We start from the raw sequence: 8,297 nt of genomic DNA on the forward strand, positions 1-8,297 counted from the left end.
ATCTATCTATCTATCTATCTATCTATCTATCTATCTATCTATCTATCTATCATCTTCTTGTCAAATGCAATTATCCCCAAGATCCTCCGTGGTGATTGAGATTAGGATTTAGGACTTTCTTACTTGAGATTAGGCTTAGAGTAATATCTTTAGACGCTGTAAGCTCCTGTAATACTTGCAGGCAACAGTCTCAAAAAAATATACATCACAAACACGTAAAAATTTACTCTGTTATTCATCTGCTCTGCAGACAGTGTCATTTGAAGATGCCTCTGTGTCCCATTTGGCTCATACACAAAGTGGGGCTTCAGCACCAAGGACAGTGACCAAACACAGACATGGCTGGTGGCGCATTGCACAGCAAGGCTTCATCCACTTGAGGCTCATCAGTGAGGACTAGAAAAGATGCTCAGGTGGCCCAGAAGGGGGAGTTTGAGGTAGTCTAAAGCCATTGTTTCCTTTCACTTCCTAACAGGATTAGAGGAAGATTAACTATTGCCTGCAACCTTTGACCATGTTGTACCTGCTTCCTCAACCACACTGCTTGAATGAACCCCACAAATACAAACAATGCCACAGTAAAATCTTGCACTGACCACTGCACTTAAAATGCCAAAGATACTTTTTCGTGCCCACATGTCCCCAGTGAATTTCATTGGAAAGTCTGCATTTGTCCTCAGCAGTAGTTCACCCAAAAATAAACATTTGCTGAAAAACATCCAAGATGTTGGTGAATTTGTTTCTTCATCAGAATAGATTTTGAGAAATTTAGCATTAAATCACTTAGAGAAAGCAAAAAGACATGTATTTTTGCTGGAAGAAATGGTTTGAAGTTAAAAATGTCTTAATCATGGATTTGTCAGTTACTTGTGGATCACTGTGATGTTTTATCAGATGTTTGAACTCATTTTGACGTCACCAGTTCACTGCAGAATATCTGTTGGTGAGGTGACTGGTTAAGTGATGCAATGCATAATTTTGGCAAATCTGTTCTGATGAAGAAACAAATGCATCTAAATATTGGATGGCCTACATTTTCAGCAAATTTTAATTTTGGGGTAAACTATTTCTTTATGTGACTTTTTGCTTCACAGATATTTTAAAGCATACATAACCTCAAACAAGTTTTTGTAGGAACAAGTGTTGTGTATAGCAGAATTATTCCAGGGAATTATAGTGAAGATATTGAAGTGTGCCTTGTGTATGCCAACACCGAAATAACAACATTTAATTTGAAAGCCAGTGCCATATGATATTACCATAAATGACAGCAAATTGTATTCTATATTTTTCATTGTGTGAGATCTGAATGAACTTCCTAAATGTGCAATATAGAATTTAATTTTCATTAAAAAAAATTAAATTAAATTCTATATTGGCAAATGTAGAAAGTTCATTAAGAACACACAATGAACAATATAGAATACAATTTTCTGATTTTGTTTTTATTAAACAGTCCTGATCCAGTTTTAACGATTAAATTTGAGACAGTTTAACATTTGTTGGAACAGAAATTAGAAGATTAGATTAATTTTACTGAGAAGTGGTAAATATAACTAGACTCAGATCATTGTGATTGATATTCCCTTTTAGCGCTGTTTCGCTTACGTTGCAGCGTTCTGTCGGTCAGCACGGAAGTCGGAAGTAGGGTACTTGCAGACGCTCCCTAACAATTTGCTGAGAGTCATCAATTATGCAGGCTAGCCGTACGCACTGGGAAGGAAGATAGCGGCAACAATATGGCGACATCCGCAGTTTCTCCTGGGTCTTTTAAACATCCTTAGGCACGCAAGATCTACATGGATCTCTCTTAATGCGGAAAAAGTAAGTAGACTTTCTCTTGTCTACAGCGCAAGTGTGGTTGTTTTTTCAGGTGTTTATAGCCTGTTCTGAGCGTGTCTCATACCTGGACTCATCTGCCGCAGAGCGGTCTCTCGCGCTCAGCATCTTTTCTGCTCACAGATGTGGATAGGCTTGCTGCAGGAAAACGCCAGTTAACACGCCAGACACTACTAATAGCTATAGGCTAGCACTGATCAAACGGAGTCTATGCAAAGGGGGAAAGTCTGACTGAGGTAAATGAGGGTGTTGGCCTGGCGCTGGAAACATAACATTAGTGTGTGTGTGTGTCGAAATGTAGAATATACGCATACCATGGGACAGGCAAGTACGACCGCCGCAAACTTTATTGCATGGGAATATTGTGCGGACAGACTGACGCAAGACGCAGTATTCAGCATTCAGATGTAATTTGTGACAGTGTTTTGCAACGTAACATGTTAAAATCACTAATGTGGCAGTTTTTAGTCCCCCTGCGCCTGCATTTCCCCTCCCTTCGAGTCACCCTCGCCATACTTCTTTGGGCTGGTCTCCCTAGAATCGGTGCGTTTCCGTTTTTGCCGGTAAAAACTGGGACTACCACCCTCGTTTTCTCATTCACTCCTCCCTGAGGCGTTAGCGGCACGATGCGCCCGACCGTGTGCGCGGCTGCGGGTTAAATCACAGAGAGGACGGTGTGACTGCACGGGTGTGGTGCTGGAGCGGACAGAGTCCCAAATGTTCTTGAAGTGTTCAGATGCGAATGCTATTGAAACCTAGCGGGATATAAATCTAGACGTATAATAAAACATCGCAGGCACGACTGTCTGAGACGTCAGTGGCGTTCAGATGTAGATGTTTCACAGATTGATTCGCTGGCTCGTGTCTTCGCGCGAGCTCCCCTCAGCTCCACTGCAGTATTTCAGTCAAGAGCGTGGGGCCCACGCATGTACGTACGGATGCCATAATTACCGCAAACAAACTTGGACATACTGATCTGCAAACCCCATAACATGTAGCGCCTTCAGATGCGCAAAGCTTGTTAGGAGGAGAAATTGCATAATACGCGTGAGGGGCGGAAGTATGAACCAGTTTAATATGTTCTTGCCATCGCACATGCTTTATAAATTATATTTGCTTTGAAATGACGAGGACCGTTTCCTGAATGGGGTGTAGCCTATGTTAATGTTGGCGTAACCAAACAAGTATTACAAAGGCAAAAGGCGAGATAGCTAAATGTAGCCTAGTCAAAAAAGGACATATTTGTGTGTTTATATGTGTTGAAATCTAAAAACAGAGAGTTATAGTCAGATTTTACGGCCTTTATTCTCCACACGGGATAGTGCGGCGAGGTTCGTCTTCGTGACAGCTGTGCAGCTCCCCTCCCCTCGATGTACAGTGCCAGAGGCCGAGCGTTCGCTTTCCATATAATTTCATTAAAGGCATAAAATACGGAAAAGTCATGTTTCATCGTGGCTTGAGGCAGCATCTGTGTTTTTTTTTCACCTGAGCGGTGCTGAACGGACAGCGCCGCTAAGACTCATTCGACGGCATCTAGAAGACAGCGGACTTATCTCGGCTTCCTAAAAACATACGACACTTCTTCTTGCTTGATAAGGAATACCTTTGCGATGTTACGGGAACGTACAGTTTACCAGAGATGAGATCACGCAATGAATTTGCTTGAAGGCACGTAAGTAGCCTGACCTGTCGAATGGCATCGGTTATTTTGGATTTAACGTGTAGGTGTTTAACTCGGGGCAATCGAAAAGTGGAGGACGTACCATTAAACAGCATATTCTTTTTCTATAACCAACGATGGCAAATCAAGAAAGAAAATGCAGTAGTTTAGTTAAGGTCATTGTGTGTATATATTGTCAGGGCCTGTCTATCTGATGTATCACCTTGAGCCTAGGCGTCTCTACAGTATCCCAGGAAGGAGACTTGGAGGTTGGACACAGCAGTGTGTAACTTAAAACGCACGTCATAGTGTTTACTTTGTATTTCTTTTGTCTACACAGTCCATTTTTGAAAAAAAAAAGAAAAAAGAGAGTTACTTTGTTGCTTTACCTAATGTGTCTATGGCAAGCTGCTTTAACAAACATTCATTAAAATTAACTACTAATACTGTTTTTTTACATACTTAATTTTAATAACAAGTAAGTGATTTAATAGTGATTAGTATCTTTTTTTCAAATTTGCTATTGACTGTTCATTATATAAGTAGTCATTCTATTGTTTCTAGTAGGCTAACTAGTAAGTTCTACTGCCTAATGAATGAACCGATAATACATTCTACTAATGAGTAGCGAAACTGGATCATATCCCAGCAATGACTGAAATACTAATTGCAACTGCTACAATGTTCTGAATAAGTGCTAGTGAGTAAAGCAATACATAATTGTCACTATTGTAATAAACAACTAGTGTCTAATGAAAACGTTTTAAATAAAACAAATAGTACTGGAGTACATTTTAAAAGAAAATACTATTTCAGTTTATAGCCCTATTCGGACGGTAATTGTTTCTCAGGGGGATGTAAGTGATTTTCACCATTTACAGGGGATAGTTGGTGATTTTAATGCCATCCGAATCCAGGATGTCGGTGTTTTTCTCTCACCTTCCCCATAAAAACCCCTGGCCGAATTACCTACTCGTGTCGTGTGGTAATTTAATTGCTGTCTGAATCCACATCTCTGAGTTTACGAGAAGAAATCGATTCAAAATTCAGTGTTTAAACCCTTTTTGAGCACTCCCGAACACCGTAAGGTAACATTGTACTTTGGTGTAATTTGCATACACATTTATTTCTGAAATGCTGGAAAGTATTTAAAAGAACAATATTTCATAACTGCTCCACCACAGTGACTGGGAGCAGAAAGAGAAGAAAAGCACATAAACATTCTAAATGGGTCTTTATTATGGCAGCAGCAGGTATGCTATACAATTTAAAAATGTGTATTATAAACAGATATATATCGCGTATAATTATATACAGCTGTAGCGGTCTATTTTCCTATTTTTAAACAGGAGATTTAAAATTTGATTTAGAATCAAATAATAAATGTAATAAAATAATAAATAATAAATAAATAGGATTAGTCGATATATTATAAAATATGCCTGGAATAATAAGAATACATTTTACATAATAATAAGTATTTTTAAACACATTTTACACAATAATAAGAATACATTTCTAAATAAAATTCATTTTATTTACAGCAGACAATCATGTGAGCAGCGTGTTCCCGGGTTTGTAGGATCACAGAACTCGCTCCTCCACTGTGAATAAATCGCCATCCGAATCCATGAGTTTTATCACTGAGATGATATGTAAATTTATTTTTACAGACGTCCATATGAGAAACAATTACCATCCGAATCGGGCTTTTTACTTAAAACTTTCATGTTTAATTAAATGATACTTGCTTTTTCTTAGTAATTATTTGTGAAATTTACTAGCAGTTTCTGAATGAAAATAGTTTCAAAGCCGTTATTATCTAATGAATACTGAATAATGAAAAATATGAATATTAGTCACAATTGGGTTGCTTAATCCAATTATATTATTACTTAATAATGGCTTAATAAGTAATTTAAAATAGATGATAGTTAAGTAATGCTATAGATTACATGAATAAATGTTACAAGTCCTTGCTATAATAGATTTGCTGTAGATCAGGAAGCCTTTTAATGGTCTTTTAATGGTGATAAAGTCGCCCATCATATTGAGCAGTTCTACTAATGAATAGTTTTAGTAAAAGTACCAGCAAGTACCAGCAGTGATTGGAAAACATATTTGTTGAAAGTGAATACTTGATTTCTGAACTAAAAAGTAAAGAAATAAGTACTTATGTTTACTGAACAAGTACTAACTAACTCATTACTAATGGAATGTAAACTATAAGATTGCTTAATAGTAATTTAAAATAAATGCAAGTTAAAAAAAATGCTAGTTTAAAGGAATAAATGTTAAAATGACTTGCCATAGGTCTGCTGTCGATCAGGAAGCCTTCTGTTTTAATGGTGATAAAGTCGCCCATCATAAAGAGCAATGTCACGTGACCGTGGGCACTTCAGTATTGATTTGGACTTAACTGAATTAGTTTTTAGTGTATAAATAATTAATGACTGTGCCATTAAGGATATAGAGAACAGGGATTCAGCATTGGACATCATATAAAACAATCCTGCAAAAAGACAAGTGAAAGAGAATCGTTAGTTTTGGCTGTTAGGTTTAATATTTTTGAAAGTGAATGTGAAAGAATGTGATGTCTGTATGACACATCATATAGCACTTACATGAGTTAAGATATGTGGATGTGTGGAGATGATGGTCTGCAAACATGCAGCTTCAGTAATCAGTTGAAGAGGGCATCATGTCATCAATGGTTATGTGCGCTTATACGAAGTGCTTATGTGCTCATATTCTTTTCTTGTTTTTGCTTGTCTAATTAGTTTAGTACTAGAAAAGGACACATTTTACATTGATCACTGGTCCATAAATGCAAGTCAGCCCTGCAATAGAAAATGCCTGTAAAGGGACATTCTGGAAAAGGAATAGCCCAGTTTAGTGGAGCCTGAGGGACTAGGCTGGGACTGACTCTGCGACACACACCTGGAACACAGGAGAGGGTGCAAATGTGATTTAGAGTTTTTCCTGCACATTTGTGATAAATCTCCTTGAAAAGGATTGTTCTTCACCGACAAAACTCTATAGGGGAAGTTAATTTGTTAAAGGGATCATATGATGCTGCTAAAAAGAACATTATTTGGTGTATTTGGTGTAATGAAATGTGTTTATGCGGTTTAAGGTTAAAAAAACACATTATTTTCCACATAATGTACATTATTGTTTCTCCTCTATGCCCCGCCTTTCTGAAACACGTCGATTTTTACAAAGCTCATCGGTCTACACACACACACACACACTACCATTTAAAAGTTTTCTAAAAACAAAGAAAAGAAAAGAAATTAAAAGAAAAGAAAATTTATTTAACAAGAATGCATTTGTTAGCATCACAAATGTTTTCGACATTGATGATGATGAGAATTATTTCTCAAGAATAATGTGACACTGAAGACTGGAATAATGTCTGCTGGAAATTCAGCTTTGCTATCACAGGAATAAATTACTTTTTAAAGTGAATTAAAATTGAAAACACATTTTAAAATGTAAAAAATGATAATCATTTTTGAACTTCTTTCAGAAAAAGTAAACAAAAGCATCTGAATGGTAGTGCCTTTCTATCTATCTATCTATCTATCTAGAAAGATAGGTAGATAGATAGATGTACACAAAAATACTAGAATTAAGCTAGATTTCTTTTACACAAATTGCACTCAAAATTCACAAAAATGTAAAAGGAAATTGTTTATTATCTATTGATAAGTAGATGTTGGAATTGAAACACTTTGGACAGAGTTAATCTCAAAATGGCCAAATATTGGCTGACTAATCAGTCTGGTCAATATATCAGGTCTGTTGCTTTAAACATAAATGGCAAAGGGGCACAGTTCATTTTGTTGTATTTGTTTATTATCAGTATTCTCTGTCCTATAGTGTCTTTATTGACAGACACATAATGTTGTTTTTTCTGTATTATTTAGGTTAGGCGATTCAGTCAGAAACAAGATTTTCTCCATCCCGTGCTAGAGATTCCTTGTCAACAGTCAGCACACACATACAAAAATGCATCTTTGTAATAGAAATGTGAAATGACAAGTATAACTTGACAATAATGTTACCTTTAAACCGGTTAAGACTACTGTCTTGAGCAACTGGACATTTGCATGATGAGATGAACTCTTGTACAGAATCTTCCATTTTATGTTGTCTGAGAAGAAAATGCAAGAAAGTGTTTAATCAGCATAGTGTGTTTAATGTATAATCTTAGTATTAAATGAATAAAGTGGAGAGTTTGTGATTTGTGATCCACAAACACTTGATTGAATGTGATTTCAATCTGAACAATGACATTACGTAATAAATCCGGAAGAGACAGATTGAATATGTCTGAATTGACAGGGGTGCACATAAGTTGTCCGCATGCGTGCCCAAAATATAAAATGTGCTGTATAAATAAGTTCTGACAGTGCATTTGCGTACCGACATTGAAGACAGCTGTTAATGCACAATTACCATTTTAGATCGACAAACTGTACTGTATAAGATTTCTATTCAAATTGAAAGCACAAATCTAGGCTACCCGCTGCCGTTTTCAAAGCACAATGCAAAACTGTGACTTTTCATTCACTGACGTTCTTCGATCGGCAGTTCCGAAGCGAAGCGCATATACTTTCTTTGCCGGCAACCCGCCAAAATAAAAGCATGCTGATTTTAAATTCGAAAATGATGAAAATTAAAAAACGTAGTAGTAAATATTAACATTTTATTTTGAAGTTTACTATAAAGTAATTGTATTTGTATTTAATACTTCCCTTTAATTTTAAAATATAATAGTATTATCACACGT

The 8,297-nt window shown here is 36.6% G+C and overlaps 1 protein-coding gene across 1 annotated transcript in view; it reads left to right on the plus strand.

The window, feature by feature from the left end:
• The first annotated feature begins 1,686 nt into the window (after positions 1-1,686).
• scn8ab (sodium channel, voltage gated, type VIII, alpha subunit b) overlaps positions 1,687-8,297 on the plus strand; it is a 65,853-nt gene continuing 59,242 nt past the window's right edge. The window contains exon 1 of the mRNA XM_016467115.1: positions 1,687-1,824. The gene's annotated coding sequence lies outside the window, so the exon portion shown is untranslated. The remainder of the gene's footprint in view (positions 1,825-8,297) is intronic.

This window comes from Sinocyclocheilus anshuiensis, unplaced genomic scaffold, assembly GCF_001515605.1.
Source record: "Sinocyclocheilus anshuiensis isolate Anshui unplaced genomic scaffold, SAMN03320099.WGS_v1.1 scaffold44, whole genome shotgun sequence".
NCBI lineage: Eukaryota > Metazoa > Chordata > Actinopteri > Cypriniformes > Cyprinidae > Sinocyclocheilus > Sinocyclocheilus anshuiensis.